This window comes from Castanea sativa, chromosome 11, assembly GCF_040712315.1.
Source record: "Castanea sativa cultivar Marrone di Chiusa Pesio chromosome 11, ASM4071231v1".
NCBI lineage: Eukaryota > Viridiplantae > Streptophyta > Magnoliopsida > Fagales > Fagaceae > Castanea > Castanea sativa.
Genome location: NC_134023.1, coordinates 50,198,361 through 50,215,532, shown reverse-complemented (window position 1 = coordinate 50,215,532; position 17,172 = coordinate 50,198,361). Strand labels below are relative to the sequence as shown.

General features: G+C 33.8%; 1 pseudogene; it reads left to right on the top strand.

Annotated features, from left to right (window-relative positions):
* Nucleotides 1–12,540: 12,540 nt before the first annotated feature.
* Nucleotides 12,541–16,765, top strand: LOC142617947 (UPF0481 protein At3g47200-like; annotated as a pseudogene).
* The last annotated feature ends 407 nt before the right edge of the window (nt 16,766–17,172 follow it).

Here is a 17,172-nt window from a genome sequence, read left to right as displayed (position 1 = left end):
CCCAGGAAAACCAAACCGGTAAAAAATCTGAGGAGGATTTAACCTAGATATCCTCAAGGTAAAACGAATCCACTATGAAGGAATTGAAATTTACACAATAGCGACTTAGACCACTAACATCCTATTACCACCACATCCTATTGCCACCTCGAGTAGGAAACTTGCTACCATGACCACATGACAGCTCCGAGTCCACTGACTACTTCTTTCTTAAATTCTCAGCAAGTACAAGCACTCCCGTTTGTGTATCTTTAAGTTCTTAATGCAGCAACTGAATGATCATCAAGTTCTTGACATCAATCTCGATCTTGATAACCCTAAGTATATGTGAAGGCAAATACCTCTAGATCTCACAAGAGATTCACATACACAACATAAACAACAACTGCAACAACCCTTAAAACGTAGCTAGGGTTTTCCCTTTTATACCTAGGGAAAAACATAAAACCCTATACGTCAAACGGGCTTGGGCTGAGTTGGAAAAATTCTGTAGAAAAAAAATCTGCACGAGCTTCGATCAATCGAGTCTAATTTTCGATCGATTAAGCTAGACAAATTTACACAGTAAATCCTGTAGTGCACTCGATTCCAACTTTACACAAAAACATACTTTGAGCAAGTATAAAAACAAGACTAAACGTTTTGATCATGGTTTGCCAATATTACAAAATGAAGTTCTAATACATTTAAACCTAAAGTCTTAGAACCCAACACTTTACATCCCAACACTTTACATGCCAAAACTCTTTAGACAGTCATTACCAAATATTGGACCGCGATTGTTTTTGCCACAATTCTAATGTTGTAGACTATAAATAATGGAGAAAAATTGTGAATTTATGTTAAAATAATAATCAACCACTCAACAATGTGTGGTCAATTGTGACAAAGTTATGGCAAAAAGTCATGATCCTAGAACCGCTCAATAGTTAAGGGTGCATTTGTGAAAGTTGTTAGAAAATTTTGTTCTTATTTTAAAATAAGCATTTGTAAAAAAACTATGAGGAGTTATGATTACAAAACAGAGTTTTATGTTTTAAAAACACTCTTTTTCATTTCCCCAAACATCTAACCAAACAGAATATAAAACTTCAAGCTCTTCTTCTTCTACAGTAATGTCAAACAGACACTTGATTGGAGAGATTATTAAGTTCACAACTATGATTGAGAGTGAATATTTTCTTAGTGTATGGACCTCTAAGAGCAATTGCATCAATTAATACAAAATAAAAGTGTTTAGTTTTACACATTTTTACTCAAAAATTATCCACATTAATCCATCTATAACACTGTTCATATAAAAACTTACTACAGTTTTCGTGTATACTTACACGGTTATTGTAGCGTTCTATTTGCTTTTTTTCTCTATCCTCTCTTGCATTGTCAAACTCTCTCTCTCTCAAGTCTCATCCTCTCTTCAATGTTCAAATTCAGATTAAGAAGAAGAAGAAGAGAGAAACATCCACCCATCACCATAACCAACCTCCACACCACAACCCATTACAACATCAACACAATTCAAACACAATCAAACCAAAATTAACTCAAACTCATCACAAACCCAACTCAAAATCAACTCAAAATAAAACACAACCAAAAACCTATTCAGAAATACCTAAATCAACCCAAAACCCAACCCAACACTACCGTGGAGAGCTTGTTGTTGCCATGTGAGAGAGAGAGAGAGAGAGAGAGAGAGAGAGAGATTTTTTTTTAAGAAATGAGGCTAGACCATCATGTTGGAAAATGAGAGAGAAAGTGTGTTTTAATGTGGGTAGGTAAAATAATAAAAAATTTGATTATTTAAAGAGAATACTGCGTATAATAAAAAAATTTAATGTCCATGTTTTTGCAAAGTACTTGTGTAAAATGGAAAAAGTAGGTGGTTATGTTAAAATAGACGAAAACTTTTTGACGGCCTGATGCGAATGCTCTAAGTCTATAATCACTGTAGTGGAAAATTGAGAGAGAAGAGGCTAGACTATGACTGGTGTTGACATATTAGAGGATTTTCATTAGTGACAGAAAGTTCTATAGAAAGCAAACATAGTGAGGAGATTGCTCTAAGTGGGTTCAAACTTTTGACTCTAAATGCAATGGAAGAAGGAAGCAAGCTAAATTGATATCCATTTCATAAAATTGAACATTAGAACATTCACACACACACACACACACACATATATATATATATATTATAAAATGAAAATCTTTGAGATATATATTATCATTTTTAAGTTTTCTAATAAGATTTTGAAAATCCAAAATTTTGCACATACAAATCCTAATAGGCCTAAGTGACTTGTCCTGTAAATACCTAGTTATAGAGATTTGGGCTTTTCGAGAACTTTGTGCCTTAACTTTGGACCATAATTGATCTAACATAAATAGTTTGAGGGAAAAAAGAACCAAAGTAAAAAAAAATAGGATTTGAGACTTTGACTTTGTCGGACTTGGAATTTTAATTTCATGGGTTATTTATTTATTTTAAAAAAGTAATAGTTGCCAATCGTTCTTTGTGCTTAGAGCCTAGTGGAGCCATATTCACATTAGCAGATGTATAATCCCAAGATCAAGCCCGTCCCACAAACGTTTATATGTAACAGGACAAAGTTTGGCAACAAATTTAGTTGTAACTTAAGATTACAATTTCACTCAATATCGTTTTATTGGATATGAATTTTAAAAACTCTACTACTGGATTGTATTTTTTTCTTTTATCCTTAATACTTACAAAATTTCCAAAAGATCAAAAATTGATAGTTATGTCATTAACTAATTAAATATTTAAATTTAATTTTTTTGTAGTTTAAAATTATGTATTAAAAATAAGTTTATAGATCGAATAATAAATTCCATCCTATTGATATGAAATTTGGCATATGTTTTAAAAATATAAAGGACATGGAATTCAATAGTTAAATTTTAAAAAATGTAATTATGTTAATTTTTTTAGTGAAAGTTATAGCCTAGGCTACAATTAAGTTTGTAGGCAAACTTTTTTGTAGGAATAATTATCCATCTATAGCCTTCAAGAAACTTTTAACAAACGTTACTAATTTAATCATCCAATAAGCAAACATTCCTCAGCTGCTATAACTAAAGACTAAAGAGAGACTTAGAGCATTTGCATTTGGTATTGCAAATGCTATATGTAAAATAATTTTAGCATTAATGCACCAAACAAGCCCAGCATCAGGACTTGCAAACACCAACTATTGCAAAAAAAATTACAATAGTGCTACAGTGCAATTCTATCTTTAGAACTGCCCTGTAGCTCTATCCTAAAATATATATATATATATATATATATATATATATATATATATACTTTATCAATTCCCCCCCCCCTCTCTCTCTCTCTCACTAGGTTTTGGGTTTTTGTTTTTATTTGGGTTTTGAGATATATTATTTTATTGTATAGAAATATTATTTTAATGTGTTGTATTGTAAAATAAAAGTTGAGATGCTGAGAGTATTATAAAATGGTATGGTATAATTGATAAAATAACTTTTTGGAATGGTAAAATAGGATGGCATAGAATTTTGAGATGTGAATGCTCTTATAATTGTCCAAGGGATAGCATGGTGATTATAATATCATTAAAGATGTCTCATAAAGTATGGTTAGAGGGAGAGAAATTAGGGATGGCAATGGGGCGGGGCGGGGCGGGGCCGGAGGATGCGATCTTTGTCCCCACCCCGCATGGTTGTTGCGTTTCTCCATCCTCACCCCGCCTCAGGGTGCGGGGAAAACTATCTTGCCCCATCCCCGCCCCTTGGGGCCCCGCGGGGACCTGCCCTTAATACAATTATATATATAAATAAAATTTTTGGTACAATAATATAAATCACAACAAAACAAAATGTTTTAAAATCCAAGCATTTAAATAAACCAAGTATTTAAATAGTCAAATACTTAACAACATAATTCAAAATTTCTTATAACAAAATAAACATTGTCTTATAACAAATAAAAATTGACTAGTTCTTTAAGAATAAGTTTCGCTTTCTCCCAATGTAGTGACACCACTTTCTTCTTCATCATCAGAATCATCAAGGATGTTTTGGAATGTATTAGCTTCAATTCCATCTACAATAGATGAAGGGCCTAAAACAAGTAAAATAAATTTAATCAAACAATTGAAAAATACAGTGAAGAATGCAGCAACATGAATCATTAAATAGACTAACTAGTAAATTTGATTACCTTTGATTTCAGCCCATAACCAATTTTGAGTACACATCAATGCCTCCACGGTCTTTGCATGAAGTTTACTGTGATGTGGACTTAGCAACCTACCACTTGTGCTAAATGCTGATTCTGAAGCAACAGTTGACACTGGAATGGCTAGGATATCCCGTGCAATACATTGCAAAGTAGGATACTTAGGCCCATTAGATTTCCACCATGCCAAAATATCAAACTCCAACGTTCTTGGCATTAGATCATCCTCAAGGTAATGCTCCAACTCCAATTTAATATTCCCACCCTTTTTTTTCTAACTAAGATATCTTTCAAAGTCCATAAGGGAGTCATCAACTTGTGGATCCTCACTTACACAAGTGCCACGAGTACCTTCCCTACCCATTCTCCCAGAAGTATAGTCACGAATCATTTCATACCAAGTATCTTTAACTCTTTGAATTTCATTTTCAGCTTCATGACCATAAATAAGAGGAAAATAATATTCCAACAATTCAATCTTATATCTTGGGTCTAAAATGGTTGCCACAGCCATAACACCATGAATCACATTCCAATAACAGTCAAATTTTTCTAACATTTTAAATGTCATACTCCTAATTATATCACTTGGGCTTGTGAACCAAGAATTCAAAGCAATTTTTATTTCACACACCTTAAGAAAAAAAAGATTAGCTATAGGATATGAGGTACCTGAGAATAGCTCTGTAACCTTGTAAAACAATGCCAATCTCTCACATATACTACTAGCCATCTCCCATTCTTCCTCTTTTGGAATGCACTTATAAGATGACTCCCTTTGGCTTAATCGAAAAAAGACATCTCGATACTCTATAGCAGTAGAAAGCATAAGATAGGTAGAGTTCCAACGAGTCTTACAATCAAGGGCTACTTCTTTGGTACATTCAACATGTAATTGTCGAGCCATATCTATAAACCGTTGCCTTCTTTTTGTTGATCCAGTCCAAAATCCCACACTCTCACGAACCTTCTCAATGCATGATCCAATAACATTCAAACCATCCTGAACAATCAAATTAAGAACATGTGCTACACAACGCATATGCAACATTGATCCACGCATAACAAGGGTACTATGTTGAAGCTTGTCTAGTATAATATTTATAAATGCATCATTGGTATTGCAATTGTCCACTGTTATAGTAGATAACTTCCTATTAATGTTCCATTCCAACAAGGTTTGTAAAAAGACATCAAAAAGCACTTCTTTTGTATGTGAAGATGGCACATAAATAAACCTAAAATAAGAAATTTAAATTATTATAACTAACAGTGAAATAAGTTCATACAATATTTGAAAAAAAAAATGAATATATACTTAAAAAAATGTACCTCATAACTCGGCTTTGTAATCTCCAGAAATCATCAATGAAGTGTGCCGTTACAACCATAAACCCTCACCTTTTGTTTTGTGAAGTCCACATATCAGTGGTAATAGCAATTCTACTCCGATTCTTTTCTATTTCATGCATTGATTTCTCCCTTTCATGATCATAGATGCTCATAATGTCCTTCTTGATTGTGTTACTACAAACCATCTTGAACAATGGTTGAAGAGAAGTTGAATATCTTCTAAAGCCCATGTGATCAACTATAGAAAGGGGATACTCATGTAAGATGATCATATGTGCGAGTTCTTTTCTTGATTCATCTTGATCAAAATGATAAGCATTCACACCTGCCATTGAGTCCACATTATGTTGATCCCTCACCAAAATTTTTTGTTTCATATCCCTTAATGTCCTTACACTTTTTCCTAGGACATATTTTTAAGTGGTCATGCAAATGTTTAGTACCATTTTTAGACCCCCCCCCCCCCTACAAGCAATCTCATTGTTAGGTTGGGCTTGGGCATCTTCTGGCCTATCCAATGGAGTTGAATAGGGACTTGTATTATCTTCATCTACCATCATTGGAGATTGATGGCTGCTAATGGGTGTGATAGATGGATTGGACCTACCATTGTTTTCACTTGAAGTCATTCCTAAAAAAATTATTTATGATAATTTAGTAACTTAGCAATCATAAAAAAGTAATATACATACACCAAAACCTAAGCCAAAAGTCTCCAACACAAACAATGTAGAACAATGTAAAAGATAAACTTACATCACTTATGAAAAAATTCAAGTAAATTAAATTGTGTGTGTAATGCTTTCACACATTTCAAGGAAAAATACTGTCAATAGAAAGATATAGATATAAGTATTTAACCACATTAACAAAGATAAAATCTTTAAGATTATCAATCAAATAAGTTTTAAAAACTATGACTCTATCACATAGTAAAGAAAAAAATAAGTTGGTTATAAAAATATAAATAAAACTCAACTACTGTGAGATATATATATATAAAAAATAAAAAATAAAAAAAATTAAAAAAAACTCTTTTTAAGTGTAGGCCCTTCACTATTCTGGCTTGTTCTAGAATTGAAGAAATTTTGAACATTCAGTTTTGCAATTATTTTAATGCTTTTGGAATATAACCGAATAGAAGATCTCTCCCCTCCTGTGCAAAATACATAATGAAACAATGTGCAAAAACATGAAATAATGTGGGGCCGAATATATCAACAAACCTACTGCCTACTATAGTCAAATATACGAAACAATGTGCAAAAAAATGAGCAAAAAACATGAAACAAACCTGCCTACTGGAAGTCTGGAAGCACTATGTAACGTGAATGAGATGAACCTTGAAAAACACGTATGTACTACAGAGAAGAAGGATGGGTCAAAGGAGGCAACAACAATAGGGTTTTAGAATAAAAAATATTTTATCTCATATCTTGTATTCTTGTGTTTCACTTTAAATATTAGTGATTTAGGGTTTACTAAATTTATAATTATAGTCTTTATTAGTGCGGGTGGGGGACAGGGCGGGGCGGGTTGGGGATAAAAATACTAAACCCATCCCCGCCCCGTGCCGCCCCGGGGTGCGGGGACAAAATATTGTCACATCCCCGCCCCACCACCTTTGTGGGGCAGGGAAAACCCGCACGGGGCGAGGCAGGTCAAAGTGGGACGGAACAAAATTGTCATCCCTAAGAGAAATTTTGTATTAATTTGAGTATCTAAACAACTTCAATAATCCTAATTACAAGTTTGGTCCGCCATTTGCTAAACACAATGGGACCAATCATAAGGCACGCATGTGCAATCGAGTGCGTGAGATGTGCTAGCCGCCTAGCCCCTATTGGCTCTTGTCAGGTTTTTGTTGTTTGTTTTGTTCTTTCTAATGAAATCATTTATTCAGCAAACAAAAATTATATCTTATAGAACAGAATTTGGGTCCTGTTTCTACAATTTCGTGTCAGCAAGATGTAAAAGTAAAGCAAATTAGCTCATGTGTGAGTTCTCTTCTTGTCCCACAAAGACTCCGAAAGCAATTCAATCCCACATCAATCGAAAGACTTAGGGCTTTTCGCCATCTGGGATCCAGTAGATAAGTTGGTAGTGGCATCAAAATAACCATTGTTGGGTTCTTGGAAGGTGAATTTATTGGATATTTTGAGAATAGTGCTCCCTATGAGGAGTGGGTCCAATCACGGGGCTCACTCCTCATGTGAGAGAGGCAAGTATTTCTCAGGAATTACCTAATAAATTTCTTCTGAAAAATAACAATGGCAATGGTCCTTATGACTAAATTAAAGAGCATGCTATATATTACTGCAACTGTGCAAGTCTTCGTTTCACATTGCTTTACATTTTACAATATACAACAATGCTAGCCCTTAAAAGTTGAATAATTCATAAAGCTTCCTTAAATTTTGATTTTGATTGGCTCTTTCACATCTACGCTTCTATGCATCTTGTGAGAGATCACACTATAAAATAGGAGCGCAAGAAGATTTTAGGAAGTACTATCAATGTACAAGATATTGTCTATTATGATTGAGTTTTAGCTATGCCGAATAGAGAATTGAGAGATCCAAATCCAAAAGCTTGCTTCATCAGGCACGATCTCTAGCTGACTGCACTGTCCCAGGGGAGCTAAGCATTCAAGCATTCTCTTCAAAATAAAATTTGCAGGTTCTTTGTTTCATCCTTTCACTCTTTTTTTGTTCTTCAAGATACATTTTGCCAAAATAATTGATCATATAATAAATTGATTGAGTTCATACTCCGTAACATGTAAACTTCGGGATTTTAGTTTGAAAAAAATATACCTTGCGAGGTGGGTCTCTAATAAGTAGGGGAATTCAAATTCAAAGTCTTTCTTCTATGAGAAAATTGGGAAACTTTTTCTCAAAGTTATAAGATTTTTAGCGTGATGAAATTGAAAGGAGAGTTATAAACCGCTAAGTCTGTTTCTTTCTTTCTTTTCCAAAACCTTTCCACTCATTCTCTTTCTCTCTCAATGCAATTCTTTTTCTATGTCGTTATAACATTGTCGACCACCACAACAGACCTTCACCCAAGACCAATAAACCAATTACACACACCTCCACCAAATCGGTCAAGGCCTACCCTTCTCTCTAATGATCTCAGATGTATGACAAATTTAGTAAGGAGTACTCTTGGGGAAGAAGAGAGATCGAAGGTCTGGGTTTGAAATCGGTGGCCTATGATTCTTCCAAGCATGAAAATATCAAATGCGGTATGTGTCGCGGTTGGTTTGATCAACAAAGAAAATATCAGATACCGTATGCAGTATGTCTTCTAAATCTATACTTTTACATAGACATGGCAGAATGCACGTTGACTTGAGTCAAAGGTGAACTTTGACCCGAATAAAAATGGTGGATTTAGATCTTCTAGAGTTCCTAGGAACTCTAGGGTACTCTATCAATTAGATTTCTTTTAATCTTAACTCTTCATTTTATAAATGTAAGCTTGAAATTTATCAATCATTTTGTTGGCTTTATTCCGTACTAATTTTCTTGTAATTCAGCACTTAGAAACCCTGTTTTTAGGTGGGATCCATGTAAGGCTAGTGTGTGAGAAAGTGTAAAGTAATGCTCTAGATTGTGCAGTGAAGTAGGGACTCGCGGCTGGATCTCGCAGGTGGCTCGCGGCTTGCAAGCCGCCAGATGTTGCACACAAGTGAAGCATGCAGAGAAGTTGAACAGTCACTCCAACTGGAGCACTACAGGACAAAAAGTCCAGTCTGGCCATTCTGTTTGCTCGCAGCTTGAACTCGTGACTTAGTCAAGTCGCGAGGCCAAGCCGTTAGCCAGCTCTGTTTAGAAAAACCTAATTCTTTGAATTCCATTCTCATTCTAGTATAAATATCCCTTATACTTACAAAATATAGAGAGCTTCTAGAGAGACTTTTGAGAGAGAAACCCTAGAGAAAAACAAGATTGACTCATTCACAATCTTTACATAGAGACTTTTCAAATTCCTCTACTCTCTTCTTCTCCATTGTTACATCCTTGAGAGGTTCATTACCAAAACTTTTTCTCACCATACCTATATCTGTGAGAAGGCTGTTTGGTGCTTTGGGAAGTAGTTAAGAAGGGACCAATTTCATATTGGTTGATGCTATGGGCTTTAGCGGAATCCGGTAAACTAAAGAAGAAATAGGTTCGACGCAACCTCGTTGGAGTAGGAGCTTGGAGGGTCTTCTATTGTCCATGTATCCCAACTACATTTTTTAGTGGATTATTAACCGCTTGGAGGGTGGCAAAGAGGTTTTACGCCGAGGGCTTCGGTTTCCTTTTCAATAACACATCGTTGTGTTGTCCTTGTGTTTGCATCTCTCTTCCATTAATCTTTGCCATTTAATTTCTGTTGTGGATATGATTTTATCTGGTTTAGGTTATGTTATCAATTCTATTTTAGCTTATTTACATTTTCCGCACATACATTGTTTGTTAATAAGCTTGAATTGGTAATTTGTGATTTTGGAGTCTAAACATTCAAAAGTGTTTTACACACTTTTTGAACTTTCAATAATGAATGTCTCAGATGATGCCACATCATTAATTTAATTAAAAATATCCTTAAAATACAAGTGACACATTAGCTATTAAAAAATAAAATTGACACATCAGATTTTAAGTCAGAAACTCTATTACCGTCTCTTTCGTTTCACCTCTTTGTTCACCGCCAGTTCTGCCAACACTAACAGCACAGCTTGTCTCTAGCGAGATCTCGACACCAACGACGATAGAAAATTTGATCAAGATGAAGTCCCACGCAACCCAATCTCTAAGATCTTAACATCTAAACCCACACAACACTCCCTCTCTCTCTCTTAATATATCTCAAAGAGTGCAATTTATATAGTTCAACTCGTTCCAATGAAATTGTATCCTTATTATGTGCTTTTTTTTTTTTCTTTTTTTACTTAATACAATGTAAACCTTCATTGGTATAATAAGTTGTGATTTGTATTTGAATGAGGCCGCATCTATATCATAGATTTATGCAAAATCAATTTCAAGCCGTAAAGAAAAAGAGAACAGTAATTAATAAAAGAACAAAGAAAGAGAAAAGAAAAAAGCCAATGATGGCACCAAAAGTTGAAACGTAACTATGAGATTAAGGGCCTGCTATGATCATGAAATTGGTGGACACTGATGGCACAATCTACCTCCGGCGAGAGTCATGATTGTGAGATTGGGTTTTAGATCTGTGTTTTAAACCACCGGCGAGGGTCACGGCTGTGAGAATGGGTTTTAGATTTGTGTTTTTTAAAGTTTATGAAAATTAAAAAATGTTAAAATATCTGACATGTCAAATTTTTTTTTTTCAATTAGGGGACATAGCATCATTATTTTAATGTTTTGTTATTAAATTAATGATGTAGCATCATCTAAGATATTTATTATAAAATGAAGAGTCAAGATTAAAAGAAATCTATTTGATAGAGTATCCTAGGAACTCTAGAAGATTTGAATCCAAAAAGGGTCAATCTATGACCTGTTCTTTTTTGCGGGTCAACCCAACCTGACAGCTAACTAGTGATCTAGCCCTTTTTTTACTTTTAAAAAAAAAATAATAATAATAGGTAGCTGAAAGGAAAAAAATTCAAAAGGCAAAAACGTCTATAACTACATGTCTATACTACTAACAATCTAACGCTAAGTTAAATACTAAGACTAAATTACTAACACTAAGTCTAACTAGCACCAAACAAAACTAAAGTAAAAGAAAAAAAAATTCAAAAGTCCATATCATTAGTGAACTTTGAATTTGAAGTGTGTGAACATTAAATATATGCTTTTCGGTACTCAATAGGATCTATCTTTCTCTCAAGTTGTAAACATGTAATACTAAGAATTACGGTTATGAGTTATTAGCATGTAAGATTTTTTTATCATGATTGTAAAGAATTTTAATCATGCTCAAAACTGTCGAAATTGGAAACATATAGAAAACTTTATGTTTTTTGGTTTGTTTATTTATTTATTCTTTTCCCTTCACATGTATAATAGTAACACAAATAGTTTAATAATAGTAGGTGCCTATTTAACGAAAAAAACTAATTTGTGCCATAGTCTAATAATAAAGATCAATCATTATAGAGCCAATGCCACAAATGTAAATCTATCGTATTTATACAAAAATAAAGTTAATTAGAATAGGAGGAAAAATGCTTGATTAATTTCCAAAAAATACACGGTAGAAATATAAATTTTATTTCTTCAAAAAATAATTATAAACTTAATTATAGAAAATACAAATATTTCATTGTGTAAGGACCTTTGTCTAAACATTGCTTGACATATGCACACTATGTTATTGATTTATTCTCAAAATAATAATAATAATAATAATAGGTGAATAATTCTCTTATACTAACGTGATTCTGTAGCTTCCTAATATCGAAGTTACTTATTTATTGAAGATTTTTGGACTCTTTACATTTCTTAGCACAAGATAGTGCACATATCATCACTTATTCATGTTGTAATTATGATGTAACGGAATTTCTCATGAAATAATTGTGATGCCTACATATTTTCTGAGATTTTTTTGGATGCACTGATAGTCGGAATTTTGGAAAATTTGAATCATGAATATCTTTATTGAAAATATTAAGATGTGATAATTGAGCTGCAAGACCCTTGTCTATATTTTATAAGTTTAAATACATGAATTTGCATGCAAACATAATTAATACACAATTTAAAATTGGGGTGCAATTAGAATCTAATTTAGATTCTTGGTTAAATTTTCTCTCAACTTTTCCTTTTATATTTTATGTAAGATTTCCTTGACACCCTCTAAACTATTAGATCTAAACTCCTTTTGGTTTCAATTTCAACTGAATTGGCTGCAAATGGTGCCTCTCGGAATAAGTTTTGGAGTTGGTGATTGTATTCTAGTGCTAATGTTTGTTGTTTTTGTCACTAGGAAAAGATTGCCATGCCTACCAGTTACGCAGAAGAGACTATCATTGACATATCACTATTTAGGGTCCCTAATTGGGACACGGATTGTTGCATCTGCAAGGTCCCCAAAAGACTTCGCAATGTAAAGAATGCAGCCTACACTCCAAAGCTTATTTTAATTGGCCCTGTTCATCACAACAGGGAGGAACCGGAGGACATGAAGATCATGGAAACTCTGAAAAAAAGATATTTCAATATATTCTTTTCTCGAACTAAGAAAATCCGAGAGGATTTTGAAAAGATCGTCGAAAAAAACAAAGATAAGGTCGGCCATTGTTTTGCTGAAGAGATCACTCTACCCGAAGGGAAACATTTTGTGGATATGATTCTCCTGGATTCTATCTTTATCATTGAGCTTTTCTTGAGGAGTACTGATGATGAGGAAGAAGAAAAGGATTATATACTAAGTAAACCGTGGCTAAAGGATGGTATAAGGCAAGACTTGATATTACTCGAGAATCAGGTTCCATTTGTTATTGTTGATGAGTTGTATCAAGATTTTGCAAAGTCTACAGACATTCAAACTTCCTTTCTTACGCTTGCTTGTAAGTACTTTTTTAACAGCGAGGAGGAAATATGCGATGAGAAGATAGTAAAACATTTCACTGATTTGCAGAGATATTTCTTCAAACCACCCAACCAGAATCCTGGGGATCCTATTGAACATCGACATAGTGCAACAAAACTGGAGATGGCGGGATTGATATTCCAAACTCAAAAAGGACCAGAAAAAAAGAGATTACTTAACGTACAAATCCAGAAGTGTAATAAATATTTCCATGCTTCAATTGCTCATGGCTCTGGGGTTGCATACCGTGCTTGAAAAAAATTCCATACTTGAAGTGTATGCAAACTCACTTGGTAGTTCCACACTTTGTGGTAGATAACAAAACTGAAGACCTTTTTCGAAATCTCATGGCCCTTGAGCAGTGTCATTATCCAAAAGAAGCTTACATATGCAATTATATCTTGCTATTGGATTTTCTTATCAACAATAAAGATGATGTGGAGTTGCTTGTTGAGGAAGGAGTTATTGTCAACTCGTTAGGCAGCAATGAAGCAGTTGCCGAAATGGTTAACAAACTTGGCCACGAAATTGTGGAAGTAAATTCCTATTACCATGATGTTGCTGAAGATCTTAATAGTTACTACCGTAACCTGTGGAATCAAAATATGGCATCCTTAAAAACAGTATATTTTCGGGATATTTGGAGAGGAACAGCAACTGTTGTTGGGATCATAGTCCTTGTGGCCCACTACAACAAATTTGACTTTTTTCAAGGGTCAAAATCTTTGAAAAAAGTACTTAAAAACCTTGAAAAATATTATTTTAAGAGTTCTACTGACCCTTGATAACCTTCAAAACTTATACCGTTGAAAATGAAATTTTGAAGGCCTTCATGACCCTCAAAATAAGTGCTCTAATCTTATTTTGAGGGTCAAGAAACCCTTAAATAACCTTTTAGCAAGTTTAAAAGATTTACATTTACAACCCTTGATAAATAAGGTTATTTAAGAGGGTCTCTTGACCCTTAAAATAAGATTTTATTTTATTTAAAAAAAAAAAAACCACAATCATGCACAAAATCTATACACACAAAAAAATTTACAATTGTTGAAATGATATGCTATGATATTGATGTATAGCGAAAGTGATATCAACGGTCTCAAAAGTGATATGTCAATTATTGTTTAAGAGAAAAGATATCAACCACACTGTACAAAGACCAATTTGTCCAAGAGTTAAAAGTTTTGATATATTTTATTCTTCATCATCATCATCTCCAAAGCAAGAAGTTCTCAGCTAGTGCAATTGAACATTTCAGCCATTATGGGTGCTCTCAAGTTTCTGAAAAAGAGAGAATGATACAGACTATGAAATTGAAACATGTAAGGAACACCAGAAGAAAACCATGAAGAATAACCTAAAAGCAAGAACAGACTTCAGTGGAACCAAAACTAGTGAGATACCAAATCATCCAATAAATAAGCTTACACCTATATAAACTAATAAAGGGCCACAACATAGATCTTAAAACAAGCATAGTAATCATGGCATCCTATACTAGAGGCACCCTTTCCTACTCCAAACCACAACTGTAGTAACGTTACAGTTTTGAAAGGCATTCAGTTTGCAAAAAAAATACTATTGAGATAGATCATACAACAATAGTACTTGTGTAAAATTGACCAAATTTCAATATATTTAATAACTTGCCAAGTTCTATGATTTTAACAATCTTTATAGGGACCATTAATGACATGTGGTCTTCAATTACATATAAAAATTTGTAAACTATCCTAACATATTGCATAGCAGATAAATACATGAGAGAATACAGTAAGTCTTGCAGTTAAGAAAGCAGATTTTAAATTGAGATGGCCTGCATTAGACATCATAATTGTAAAGGAAATATTAACCATTGCAAGAGTATACTTAGGAAGTGAACTATTCATTTCCCTATTTATTTCAATCATCTCCTCAACATATTATCCTTTCCGCAGGCTTTCAACACCTTACATTAACAGTCAGTGTCAAAAGAACATTAACAGTCAAGCCAATCATAGTGGATTTGGCCTGGGATTATTTTATTGTTTGGTGGTTTTGGGCTGGCTTTTGTGTTGTGTTCTGTTCATATTATAGCGTGCGTGCACAATTCATGAAGATGAAACACCATCTATCAAATCAACCCCATAAAGTCCTTTCTATCATATGATTTTTTCTAGTTGACATAACTAGAACTTAGGAAGAAGGGCAGAATAGAAAAGGCCTTTTAGTAAATAAAAAAAAGGGAGACTACAAGTCAGAACAGAAAACAAATCTGTTGAAAGAAATAAAAGACAAAGCATAACAGAGCTGATACTTTTTTACATCAGCCTAGAATGAATCTAGGGGGATTAGAATATGACAAGACTAAAGTAGGGAATGTAAAAGTACTTGCAAGTACTGAGAAAGCAAGCATAAAGAGTTAATGCCAATGAAGAGTTAATGCCAATGAAGAGTAGGAAGTCAAGTAATTTATAAAATATAAAAATCATATGGTACAAAAGGCAATACATAACTATAAAATGCAGGTAGTGCACTTATACTAAAATCTAATTCGTTCATCAACATAGTCAGAATATGAAAAGGCAGCGAATTCAAATTGATTTTCACAAGCCTCACTGATCCAAGCAAGTAGTGCACTTATACTAAAATCTAATTCGATGAGAATCTGAATGAAAAAAACAAGTTTTCGAATAATCTGATTTTGCATTAAAATTGATCAATTCAATCAAATAGAGATCGAATTTGCATGGATTAATTTCAATAAAGTGATTGATTCTGTGAAACGCAATAGATCAAATAAAAAGCAACGAACATTAAAGCGCAACAGTGAAAGAATCGAATCGAATCGAATCGAATTGAATAGAAAGAAAGGGAAATTGAACCTTCTTGGGAAGACTAGAGGTACCAGGCTTTTGGCCATCGATTGGCTTGGTCTCAACGCGAGAAACCTTGAACACCATTGCTGAGAGAATGAGAGAAAGAGTGACTTCCATTTCTCAGTTTTCTGAAAAATGTGAAACGAAAATCATGGGGAAATCGATGAAAAAGTGTGGGTAAACCAAAAAATCAAAGACGAAATTAGGGTTTGTGACTTCCATGATCAATTCGTACATAATTGGAGCTGAGAACACAAAGCCGAGAGAGACGAAGAGTCACAAATTGCCAAGACCAATTCATACCTAATCGGAGTTGTGCGATTTCCATGATCGTCAAGCTTCCATGATCGTCGAGCTCTGAGATTTCCATCAAGCTCTTTGGGCTCTATGCTTTCTCAGTTTCTGTGAGAGAGTGAACAAATATTTTAACAAGGGCTGTGGCTTCTTTTTAAATTTTTTCGTGGGCTTTTTTCAAGGGCTGGAAATTTTGTCATATTTTATCGAGGGCTATTGGTTGAAAAATGTAAAGTTTTGTACCCACTCTTTTTTTTTTTTCCATATTTATTTCAAGGGTGTTTTAACTTATTTTGAGGGACCTAATAACCTCTGAGATAATGTTTAGTAATATTTACACGCACACTTGTATGTATAGATTCTAACGACAGATTTTAGTAAACCCTCGATAAAAGAGGTTCGAATTAACTAAAGTTTGTTGCAGATGGTAACTGTCATGAATTTCCTTAGGCCCTTTGTCTTCAAGCGTATATAAGTTTTGTTTCAGAAATAATATCATGTTAGTTTGGCATTGCAAGTAGCTGATTTTGAAGTTGTGAATCTGTTTAGTTTGTGTTATTATTTCCTTTCTAAAAATTTCTACCTTGTACTTCAAATTTTGGCTGTTCCAAACGTTGTTTCAGTACCAATCTAGAGTTCTTATTAAGTAAAGTTGTATGTTTTGTGTTCCCTAATATATTCCAGAGTTATATAAACCTTTTCACTATAGCATCAGATTGTATTACACCAATAATTGCATTCTTCTGCTGGTCAGAGTGTACAAGAGTTTCTTACAAAATAATTTTTGACAGACCAATTACGGGTCACAGAACATCGTTAATTAGTAAACTCAGACTAATGAGTAATGATCCACTTGCTCAGGAATGTCCAAGAAAATTAAAT